Below are 12,987 nucleotides of genomic sequence, written 5' to 3' on the forward strand. Positions count from 1 at the left end.
ACACACATATTTTTACTAGGGTTAACAGTTAGTATGAAGAGGAGTTGTCTCCAAAATTACAATGTACCATTTGCTTTCATTAGACACAAACTTTCTTAAATTGCCAAGCTGAAGGCAATGTTTATATACCAATTCTTACTGGAATTCTTAGAGGTTTTTTGAACAAGAATGCTTAATACTAGGTATAGGTGAGCTTCTTTTCAAAACTTCTAAGATTCCATGCTTATTTGCTACCTCCATGCTTATTTGCTACCTCTTAAGCTATTCCAAGATAAAAGTATAAATTTTACCTCCAAAGGTAGGAAAAGTGTATTGAGAATTTAGACTCTATACCAGAAGTATGGTAATGTCATGTTTGAGAAATCCTGATCATTATATTAGCCTATCTACATAGCAAATGTAAATGTCATTTTAGGGAATTCTCAGTAAACTGCTAATCCAAGGGAAAAGAATGCAAAGCTTTTAGAGTAACATTTTGACAGTCTGGGAATATAGAAAAATATATTCTCTTCATACATGTAAATAGTTAACACCCATAAAATAGCTTACCCTTTTCCTTCTTGAGGACACTTTAATTCATTCAAACATACATAATGGGCTATATGGTCTTAATTTGGAAAGGTATTTATTGGAATTTTATACAAATGAAAAAAGATAAAAACCAATAGAAGTATTTCTAAAATAAGAATTTTTATAAATGAAAATAAAATAAAATATCCAGTTGACAATTATAAATTATTTAGTGTTTCTCTTTTATGTATATTATCTTTAATATTAATTGGTTTAATCCAGTTTTTCAACTTTTCAATATCTCAGTTCATATTTAGGTTTCCAAAGGAAGTATTTGAGAAAGAAAAGGTACAAAGTGGCAATACTTTACTCAACTGATATGCAAATTCTGTTGTAACCTTTCATTTTCAGATAAACATGATAGACAGCTGTCCCTAAAAAGGGTTGCTGGTACTCATTTGTGTATGGCTCTTTATAAACCCTCATTTATGGTTTTCTTGACAAAAATACTGGAGTTATTTGCCTTTTCCTTCTCCAGCTCATTTTATAGATGAGAAAACTGAGGCAAACAGGGTTAAGTGACTTGCCCAGGAACACAAAGTTAGTAAGTGTCTGAATCCAAATTTGAACTCAGGTCTTCCTGATTCTAGGTCTGGCACTTTATCCACTGGCCCACCTTCTGGATAATTGCCTTATTGTGGAAGAGGAACCTGTTTAGTTTAATGAAACCATTAGCTATACTGTGCAGGATTACTCAAGATTTTTATTACAGGTTATAGTGGAGAGTTATGGAAAAAGGTGACCCACTTGGAGAAGGAAAAAGCAAATCACCTCAGTACCGTTGCCAAGAAAACCCCATGAACAGTATTAAAATGAAAAAAGATATGATACCAGATAATGAGCCCCTCAAGTCAGAAGGTATCCAAAATGCTACTGGGGAAAAGCAAAAGCCAACTACAAGTAGGTCTAGTACAAATGAAGCAGCTAGGCCAAAGTCAAAAGGAAGTGAAATAAAAGGTAGATGCTATAAAGAGAAATATTGCATAGCAACCTAGAATGTAAGATCTATGAACTAAAGGAAGTAGTATGTAATTAAACTGAAGACAAAAAGATTAAAAATTGACATCGTGGTTATCAGTGAACCTAATGAGAACCTAAATGAATGGGAATGGGTGAATTTAATTCAGGTTATAATTACATATACTACCATGGACAAGAATTCCTGAGAAGAAATGGAGTAATACTCATAGTCAAATAAGTTAGAAAAGCAGTTCAGGTATAATCTCAAAAATGACAGAATGATATCTGTTCAGATAGAAGGTAAACTGTTCATCACAGTAATTCAGGTCTGTGTTCCAACCATTGATGCCAAAGAGGCCAGAGTTGGTCAGTTCTAAGAACACCTATAATATATTCTTGAAATAACACCAAAAAAAAAAGACATTATAATCATCATAGGAAATCAGAATGTTGAATTATGAAATCAAAACATAATTGGAATAACAAGCAAGTTTACACAAAATGAAGCAGAGCAGAAACCAATAGAATTTTGTGCTGGTCAAGCAAACACTTTAATCAACAACCCAAAAAGTGACTCTACATGTGGACATCTCCAGATAGTAGCTATGATCTTAAATAACATCCCCTATTAATTTAAACTGGAAGTGATGAATAGATTTAAGGGATTAGATTTGGTAGATAGAGGGTCTAAAGCACTATAGACAGAGGTAAAATTTTATACAGGAGGCAGAAACAACCACAAAATTCCAAAGAAACAGAAGAGCACAAGAAGCAAAATGGCTGTCTGATGACTTCTGCACATAATTGTGGAAAGAAGAAAAGCAAAAGGGAAAGATGAAAGAAAGATATACCTAACAATGCAGAATACTAGAGAACAGCAAGGAGAGAAAAGGTTTTCTTAAATGAGAAATGAAAAGAAATAGAAGAAAATGACAGAATAGGAATGATAAGGGATCTCTAAGAAAATTAGATGGGCATAAGAAAGGACAATAAAATGGTAGGGACTTAACAAGTAGAAGGGGTTAAGAAGAAGTGGCAGGAATACAAACAAGAACTATACAAGAAAAAGCTTAACATCACTGATAACTACAATGATGTGGCTACTGATCTAGAGCCAGATGTATTGAAGAATGAAGTCAAGTGGGGCTGGTGGAGGTGATGGAATCCAGCTGAGCTATTTAAAATCTTAAAAGATGATGCTATTAAAGTGTTATACTCAATATGCCAGCAAATTTGGAAAACTTGGCAGTGGCCACAGAATTGGAAAAGATCAGTTTATACCTCAATCCCAAAAAAGGGTAATGCCAAAGAACATTCAAATTACCAAACAACTGTGTACATTTCACATGCCAATGAGGTTATGCTTGACTGTTCAAGCTAAGCTTTAGTAACACATGAACTAAGAATTATCAGCAAAATAGACTGGTTTTTGAAAAGGCAGAAGAACAATAGGCCAAATTGCCATTAGTTGTTGGATTATGTGGCTCACGATAAAATGTGGCAAATATTCAGAGATGGAAGAATCAGATCATCTTACTCATCTTCTGAGGAACCTGAATGCAAATCAAGTAGCAACAATCAGAATTGAACATGGAACAATTGATTGGTTTGTGATTGGAAAAGGAATATGAGGTTGTATACTGTCACTATTTAACATATATGCAGAGTATGAATCAGAAGTCATAATTAAGGTTCCCAGAAAAAATATCAACAATCTTAGATAGGCAGATGATACCATTCTGATGTCAGAAAGTGAAGAAGAATTGAGAGAAACCTCTTGGTGAATGTTAAAGAAGAAAATGTAAAAGCTAGCTTAAAGGTCAACATAAAAAAATACTAAGATCATGACAACTTACCTCATTACTTTCTGGCAAATAGAAAGAGAAGAAATAGAAGCAGTGTCAGATTTTATATTCTTAGGCCCAAAGATCACTGTAGATGCCAACTACAGCCATAAAATAATGGCTTCTGACATGACTAGAGAGAGTTGCTACTAAGTATGGGGACACACTTGCTGGTACTTAGTTACAATGGAGGTAGAGGTACTTTGAGAGACACTGAGAGATACTGATACAGGGGAACACTCTGGGGTTTGCTTAGTTATCCCTACTGATGACTAGTAGATCAATATATTTCCTAACCTCTTCCTCCCTTCACTCCCTCCATTCTCCAACCCTCTCCCTCCCAGTTTCTTCTTGAAGCCTTGGGCTTCGCCCCTCCCCCCCGAGTGGACTATTATATTTATGAGGAAAAACTTCCTTTATTTTCTCAGGTAAGGGGTTTATTGGGATAACAACAGAATGGGAAACTGAGGGAAGAAGGATGAGGGTTTCCCTAAACGATAAGGAGAATTTAGGAAGGTTATGGAAACAATCAGTTTTGTCACAAACTGTGATAGAGAGACAGTTAGAGAGATAGATGGAGGACAACTGTTTAAAATCTTCTTTCTTTTTAACAAAGCCACCAAGAAAAGTCTCTCCTTCAGCTTGGCTTTCATCCAACTCTTGGTCAGTCAAATCTCAGAGAGAGCAGAGGTTTCCCCTTGATCAGAAAGCCCAAAGCCAAGCCCATGGACAGAAGCTAACCGGGATCAGTTCTTCAGTCAGGTTCAACTGTCAACTCCTGGGAACATTCCATTTGGAACCTTCTTCTTGATTGACAGGCAGATCAGGTCCCCAGCTTGTTTCTTGCATCTTGGCTTGTCCTGAAAAGCCTCTCTCTCTTCAAGTCTCTACCACATTTAAATTGTTTGGTGACATAATGAGGAGACAGTACTCACTAGAAAAGACCCTGATATTGAAAAAGATTGAAAGCAAAAGGAAGAGGCGACATCAGGGAAGAGATTTTAATAACAACAAATATGAGGTTAGACAGACTTTGAGAGACAATGGGCAAAAGAAGGGCCTGGCATTCTATGATCCATCAGGTCACCAACAGTAGGACATGACTGAATGACTTAACAACAATAACATATCAGACAGAACTGCTATTTCACTTCTGAGTCAAAAGAGATTGAAAAACTTAGTACTTAGCTTAGTACTAAATCAGTCACAAAAAGTCTGATTTCTCACATTCTTCATTTACTTTGAAAAATATAACACATACCTTTCATTTGTTCTTGTAATTAAGGGAAATTAGACTAGCTAGAACACTCTCCTTTATAACACAGAAAATGAAAACCATTTCTAGAGTTCAAAATATTTAATAAAAAAATTTAAAAATTCATATTTTGTTTTTTCCTTTTTCAAAATCAGGAAGGTTATAAAATACTCATAAGGAAATAATAGAACAAAATTAATCCGGTCCTTATTCTTGAATCTATGTAGGCATTGTTCATCAAGGTTTAAAACACAGAACTAAAAGAGAAGGAAATTTAAAATATTGACCAATTCAGAACTCAAATCATAAAATTTGGGGTTAGAGTTTCTGAACTGATTGCAAACCTTTGCATTTGCATGTATTTATTTATAAAAACAACCCTTTTTATCTGTAATTATGGGAAAAAATAGGGATAGAGAATTAACTTGGAGATTCAAACACAAGTGAAATGGAACCACTACACATAACTCTGGGTTTGGGATATTTATACATTTAAATGTCCAACCACAGGTAAACATTTATCTTTTGGGGAGAGGCACAGATGGAAAGAGGCCCATGGCACAGTAATACAGTGGTGGGTCCAGGATGTTGGACTTCATTGCCAATGTCACCCAGGCTCAAGAATACTGCTGTATCATATCATCATCATGTCAATATTTACTTAATGCTCCAGGCCAACAGTGACAGAAGAGAAGGTAGTGTGGATCTTATGAAGTCTATAGATACTGATATCTTGTTCTACATTGACTTTTTTTTTTCATTTTGAAATAAACAGAATATTCTAAGAAATAAAGATTATATAGGAAGATCTTCTGGTTCTGGCCATTATTTAGGTTTGCCAAATACTTCAAATTATTTTTTAATGTAGTTAAAATAAAAAGATTATATTGTCATAAATGATGTAATTAGGAGGTTAGGGCAAATGTGCTCCCCACATAGAAAAATTTCTTCCATTAGCTAGTGTTCCTTAGAAGGAATTAAGGAGAAAAAATAGTAATTCTACCACCTCCCCTATTAGCCTTATTCTGAGGGCTTCTACTGTGTAAAAGAAGGTTTTGCAAATCAGTATTTCTATTCTTTCCTACCCACTCATGTAAAATAAATGGTATTTCTATGAGGCTAAAATGTTTAAACAGGAACAAAAGTCCTGAACTTTCTTGAACTAAATGTAATTTTTCAATTTTTAGGAACATCCATCAAATGTTACATATAGCTAAAACTGTTCCATTTTCATAGAATATAAAAGTTGGATAGGACTTTGCCACTTAGTCCAACCCATACATGAAAGTAATCTCTATTATAACATCTGACAGATGGTAGTTCATTTTATACTTGAAGAGTTCCAAGGAGGGAATGCCATCTTTTGGGGCAGTATATTACTTTTGGTCAGGTCTGATTGTTAGGAAGTTTTTCCTGGCAGCAAACTTAAATTGGTCTCTATAATTTCTTCTTCACTGCTCTTTGCTCTGTCTCCTGAAGACAAACAAAATAAGTCTAACCGTTGTGTCCCTCCTGAGTTTATCTCGTCTATAGGCTAAACATTTCCAGTGGCTTAAACCAATACTCATAAGATATAGGTTCAAGGCCTCCACTTTTCAACAACCAGGTGACCCTCCTTTGGTGTCTTTCTTAACATATGCTGCTTAGTCTCCAAGAAAGGAAGATGGAGTCTAGTGGGTGATCTCCCCATTCCTGAGGGCTACACTTCTCTATGTGGTTCAACATCATATTAGCTATCTTTGCCTGACATATTACTCTGCAGACCTGTATAAAGATCATAGACAATGTCTTTTTTAAGAGAATTTCTCTATTTCCCCATTACTCCCATTGTGAAGATAATTTTTTTATTGTCCACAAATGCAGAACATTTCATCAATCTTTAATCTAAAATTCTCTTCCTCTTTACCTGCCAATTGGTGCTCTTAATTTTGCTCAATAGGGCCAAGCAAAAAAGTCTAATCCCTCTTCTATAAGATAACTCTTCAGGTATAAGCATAGTCGTCACACATAGTCAACACTTAGCTTGGAGGCTTTGTGACTAGTTGACTAGAATACTCAAAAAGAACTGTTTTGGCCCATTAATCTTCCCTTATTAAAGCTGTGTCTCCAACTCTTTCAACAGGTCATCCTATGAAAATTCATCTCTGGGCCTTCCAACTACTTAGTTGCCCTCCTCTAGACACTCTTTAGTTTTACAGCATCATGTGATACTGGATTTAGAGCTAGAAGGGATCTCAGAAGTTATCTAGACCAAACTTTTCAGAACAAAGTATATGCATGATCACATCTTTCTGTATCAAACATTAAACATAAGCTGTTTAACATAGGTGTCAAACTCAAGGCCCACAGGTCAGAAGCAGGCTACCAAAATGCTCAGTAAGGATCAAACCAGATTAAAATGTAATTGAGAAATGTTTAACAAAATAAATAAAATTTAAAAATATAACACAGATAATGTTAATTTATGGTTTTCTAAGTCAACATTGGCCTGCAGGGATCAGTTTGTTTCTATCTGAGTTTTTAATACCACTGGTTTAGAGCATATATTAATGAAGTCCAAGGAGAAAGTTTACTTTGCACACAGAGGGATTGCTCTGGGATCCAGACCAGTAAGTTTACATAAAGAAAAACAGCTCAGTTACTAAAAGATGTCTTGTGGTTGATAATTCAATGCACAAGATAAAATTTTAAAGTATGCTGAATAATATTCATAAATTCATACAAATCTTAGCAAAGATTGGAAGCATGTACAGCAAACACATGTGAGAGGTCCCAGGGCTCTATAGCAAGGGGTAGAAGTGGCCTTGACTGTCCTTTATTTCTTTCTCCCAGTGTTCTGTGAGAAGTAGGGGAAGGTGAAAGACTCCATTTGCTGGGATGTTGAAGGCTGATGGAATTATTGGAAAAGCAGGGGGAAATGGGAAGAGGAAGAAAGAAGAGGGAATAAAAAGGAACCATAAAATCTAAAGGTGGTGTCATGGAACTAGACTTTAGGCAGGTAGAAGGCAGCTACAGCATAGCTGAAAGGAAATGGTAGCTGTGATAAGGTGAGCCACACCCAGCTAGGGTTGCAGCCACACCCAGCTAGGGTTGCAGCATCTGTTCTACCATGAGACTTGTCAAGGATACTGGGACTTTAATCAGGTTTACTGAGTTTTTGTGGAACAGAAACTAAACAATTGTGGGGGGGGGGGTTGGAAAGTGTAAGAACTGATATCTGCCAGGAAGGTGGGCTGTAATTAATTCCTACTGTATTGACTGAGGGGGAGATGGAATATCAATTTTTTTTTCTTTTAGTCCCTTTCTTTGTCCCAAATAATTATTCAGTGATTACATACTTCCTCTTTGTCTTTTGTTGAAAGGAGAGAAATTGAATGAACTACTAAGGAAATCTTGGAAGTAATAAGATTTGGATTTTCTCAGAAAGATTCTAGAGGAGAGAATGAATCAAGGAGAGTTATAACAGTTGAGAACTCCAAGATTGAGCCTGTATCTATATCTGTTCAGACTTCTGGTAATAGGTGACAGGTTATATACATTAAACCACAAGTATCACTGCAACTAAGTCCATTAAATCCTGTTCTACTGGCAACTAACAACAGGATCCAAGCAAAAGGAAATATAAGGAAGCGCTGCAAATCAGTAAACATTGGGGCTTGGGCATTTCTTCAATTAGAGAAGAGGATGTCATTATGCCTCCTGAACTTTGGAATGCAGCACTACAGGTTTGTAACAACAGGGAAAAAATCATGTGCTAAGTATAATTTTGACCCCTTAGAGCTTCAGAATCTTATTTGATAAAACTGTTTAAGGATAGACTAATATAGCAATTAGTAATGCATTTAATTCCTTTTTTAAGTAGCATTTTAGAGAATATATTAAATTTGTCTTCAAGCAGGAAATAAACGTAGCAAAAAGCCAACTATTTTCTTTTCGTGACACATGGAGTTAAATCCTTGAGAAATTAAAAAGAAGCAAACAACCCAGAGAAACAAAATTCTCTAAAGAGATCTATGATGAAAGAAGTCTATGAACAACAATAACTCTTGAGTAAATTCTTTAGGTAGTAAATTTAGGTCTTTCAACTAATACTTTTGAAATGGTAAAAAATATGCTTATTAGACAAATTGAAAAAAAATTTAAATAATAGAAGATAGTGATATATATATTTATAGGACAAGCAGTCAACATGATTTTTATTTGAGTAGTTGAAAGAATGTTCTGGTTGAAACATCAATAGTCTATATTTATTGATTCATATTTTACACGAAGAAAAGAACATTTGAAGAGGTCAGTGAATGTAAAATATTAGTCAAAATGATCTCTAAAAAACTTATGTTTGCTTTAAATAATGGTATAAAAAGATTGCTTTTACAATGAGAGACCAATTGACATTCTATAATGTAAACTTTTAATAGGGCCAGTAAAGATGGTTTTGTGATTTTCTTATTTCTCTTAAATCATTTAACTAAATCTGCTCTCTCCAATATTAAAAAGATCTTTTAGTGGCTAAATTCAAAATTGTTTTCAGGCCTCATCCATTTTTGACCACTTTGGCAGCATTTGATACAATCTGACACTATTGACCTTGGATACTTCCTTCTCTTGGATATTCTCTCCTCTCTGGGCTTTGTTAAATTGTTTTTTCTTGATCCTCTTGGCTCTTCCCTTAAAGTATTGTATGAGAATCATAATTACTTCTCCCTACACCTAGGTTTCAGTCATTGATCTGTCTGGGACACTCATTTTTTCCTATATATGCTCTCTCTTTTGGTAACCTCATCAGTTTTCATAAGTTTAATTATCATATTTAGGAACATCACTTCAAGATCTATATATCCAGCACTAGTTGCCATCCTGAGCTCTGGTAGCACAGTCCCAAATATTGAATATCTAAATTAGATTTCTATAAAATTCTTTATAACTCTAATTCTTATGAAGCTTTTTGCTCTAATCCAGAGATAAATTTGTCAAAAAAAGTTATAATAATAAGCAGAGAAGAAGGGGTTGCCTAATCTATTAACTACACATGATATGGCATGATATATTAAATATTACCTTGTTTAAAATTTTAATTTCCAAAAAAAAAGCTAAAAGCTATTGTACTCAATTACTGAAATAATTTAAAGGTAAGATTAAGAGTTTTAGAATCCATTTTTTGTGAGTGACTTGTAAAGTGATTAGAAAGAATAGTTTATTGTGAATAAATAGTTTTCTTACATTTATTTATTCTTAAAAAATAAGTAGAAAAGTGTTTAAGTTGCAAGAAGTGATATAGCTAAGATACAATTAACTTTCTGAGAGCAAAGCTCTTAGACTGGGTTGCCAATGGAAATGATGAAATCTCCTTCTCTACTGATCTTTTAGAATGGGATTATAGATACAGGCCATTTCTAATCAATTTAGGGGTTGGCAACATTACCTGATACAGGTGCCAATATAGGAAACTTCTGTTGATGTTTTACCTGTCACAAGGGTCCGTTGATGTTTTACCTGTCACAATGGTCACAAGGGGCTAATCTCCCTCATAGCCCCATAATGGCAATGGGGCTATGAGGGAGATTAGCCCCTTTTGACCATAGAGAAAGTGGTATATGCATAAGGGAAGTAAGCATGAAGACATGGGGGAATGAATAATTAAATAAGCATTTATCAAGCATCTACTTTGTGCCAGGTACTCTACTAAGCTCTGGAGAGAAAAAGACAAGAGTTGAAATAGCCCCTGTCTCAAGCAGCTTATATTCTATCTGGGGAGGCAAGACATATATACATATAGATGCATCCATAAACAAAACATATATACTCTGTGTATATTATAAGATTCTCCCATTTCTGACAGGTATAAGGATACTATTAGAAAATAAGTATTGCTTTATTAGTTTAGAGATAAGAAGTAGAAAATTCTTGAGAAAGAATTGGAGTTTGAAGCAGAGCTAAGAGAGCATGTTAATTTCAATTGCTGACAGTTATAACGATTTTTCTGTGTCAGTTACTCTGGCATTTGGGAGTTGGTCTCTAGCAGTTGGCAGAGAGACAAACTCAGAGACTCTCTCTCAGGGCTTGAGGAGATAACATCTTTGCCTCTCTCTCTGTCTGAGGGAAAGACCTGAAGGAGCTTAGTGTTTTACTTTCCCAGTTTGGGAAACACCATTGATTATCTTTTGCAGTTTTTATAGATTAATTTAACTCTTGGAAGACCAAAGAAAAACCTGGTCTTTGGTTTTGACTCTGAGTCTATTAAGGTTCAGAGTCCTAACTTGATTCTTGTTGAGACTCAACCAGCTAGCCTTTGCTATTTTATAATTTGACGGCAAAGTTAAGAATTATAAGGATAATAGTGGTAGTTTTTATTTAGATAGTATAAATTTGGGCTAGTCAGATCAAGGAGGATTAGTGTAGTCTGTGAAACACAGGAGAAGCAGTTCCTTGTGGAACCAGGGAGATTATTTGGGTCGATTTAGAATCCCTTAGAATTAGAAATCCTACATATTTCAACAAATACTTTATTTTTTTAGCTTCCCATTTATTATTTTTACACAGGGTCAGTGGGAAATAATAATTATGCTAATATTGCTCAAGCCCCCATACTAGTTAACACTCTACCAAATTGGATCCTTGAATCAAACAGCCAATATAACTAATAGAAACAGATTGGGATACTGGCAATCTTGATAGAAATAGGGTAAGTCTGGAATTGGGAAAAGATAATGTGTTTAGTTTGAGAATGTGGAATTTGAGATGCTTCAAGCTTGAGAAGCTTGAAATATCAAATAGGTTAGAACTCAGGAGAAATACTATGGTTAAATATAAAATTTGTGAGTTTAATTTAATTTAAACTTAATATTTGTGGCAGATAATTAAAACTATGAGGGTTATTGATAAAGTACATAAAAATATAAAGAGAGAATAAAAGAGAAGCTGGGATAGACACTTGAAGTATACTCACAGTTAAGGGAAGCGATACAGAAAATGAACTAGGAAATGAGAGCCTGAGGAATAGTTGGATAGATATGAGAACCAAGAGAGAGCAAAGCCATTATAACATTAAGAAAAGAGTATGTGTAAGAGATAGGTAAGAGATAATTGCTGAGAACACAACAAGGCAAATTGGTTAACTATAGGGTCAGGTGAGGGAAGGGAGGAGACTAAACAGGGCAGAGTTGATAGCTTGGGCACTGAGGACCAGAGGGAATGGAGGTTACTCAGGATAAATGAAGGGTTTAGCAAGAGTAAGACACATGGAGAGATGGAATGAATGATAGCATGCCATGATCTGATAACAGGATATAGGAGTTTTTGCTTCATGGAAGTGGGACTGTTGTGGCTAAAGCGTAGAATCAAAGGTGGGACAATCCCTGTGTGTAGCTGAGGTGGAGTCAAGGAGTAAATTATTGGGACTGATGAAATGAGAGATTAGGATATTTGAAGAGCTATTAATATGCATGTTGAAGACTCACACCATAAGGGTGGAAGGAAACACTATGAGCCATGTATTGAATTTCTTGAGAGAGAAAGGTATTAAAGGAAAGGAAGTTTCAGAGAAGCATATACTGCTGCTTTAACCAAGTCCTCTTCCTGCCAAATATTTACTATTCATTTGAAGTAGCAATAATGGAAACAGTCAAAAGGCGTTTGCTCTTTGCTGTTGCTGAATCAAGTTGGTTCTCCTAAAATTGGATGTTGGGAAAAGAGGAAGTTAATTTAATGATTCCAATTGTTATATTACAACAGTGAAAAGAAGTTTCAGACCTACAAGATCTGACTAGGCTTACCATTATCACTGGGGAATGAGAAAGGGACAGGCTCAAGAAATGAAGTTTTTACAGCAATAGAAAGTGGTCCTGGCAGCTGGTGCTAATTTGCCTTTCTTTTTTTAAAACTGGAAGCGAGTTTGTTTCATAGAAGCCAATAGTAAATGACAATGAAAATAGGCTTATTTAATAGACCCAGAATGTTGTGTTCCCTTATACAATTTTAGTAGAAATAATATGTTAGCAAACCCTGATCTCTGAAAATCTCTTCTACCTGATGACATGTGTTAGAGTCAAATGGGTAAAAAAAAAAAGGTCTGGGAAAAGCACTTGAGCATTGTTACTTCTAATGAAACTTTAAAAACAGAACTCATGAAATCCTAATTAAGAGATTTTACACACAGGGAATAAGTTCTTGCATTTCCTACTTTGAACACATTTGAAGTTTGGTGGAAAAATGCTCACTTACTATTTATCAGACTCATTTTTTTCTATTGTACAATTTATTTTTTATTTTTTGTTTAATTATATTTTTAGTTTCAATTTCTCTTTCTCCTCTAACTCTTCCCTAGCCACTGGGAAGGCAAGAAATACAAAACCATTAAAA

At 34.9% G+C, this 12,987-nt stretch overlaps 1 protein-coding gene across 5 annotated transcripts in view; it reads right to left on the reverse strand.

The window, feature by feature from the left end:
• MIPOL1 (mirror-image polydactyly 1) overlaps positions 1-12,987 on the reverse strand; it is a 487,859-nt gene that overhangs the window by 111,914 nt on the left and 362,958 nt on the right. The gene's annotated exons all lie outside the window — the stretch shown is intronic.

The sequence above is a fragment of the Monodelphis domestica genome, chromosome 1 (assembly GCF_027887165.1).
Source record: "Monodelphis domestica isolate mMonDom1 chromosome 1, mMonDom1.pri, whole genome shotgun sequence".
Lineage (NCBI taxonomy): Eukaryota > Metazoa > Chordata > Mammalia > Didelphimorphia > Didelphidae > Monodelphis > Monodelphis domestica.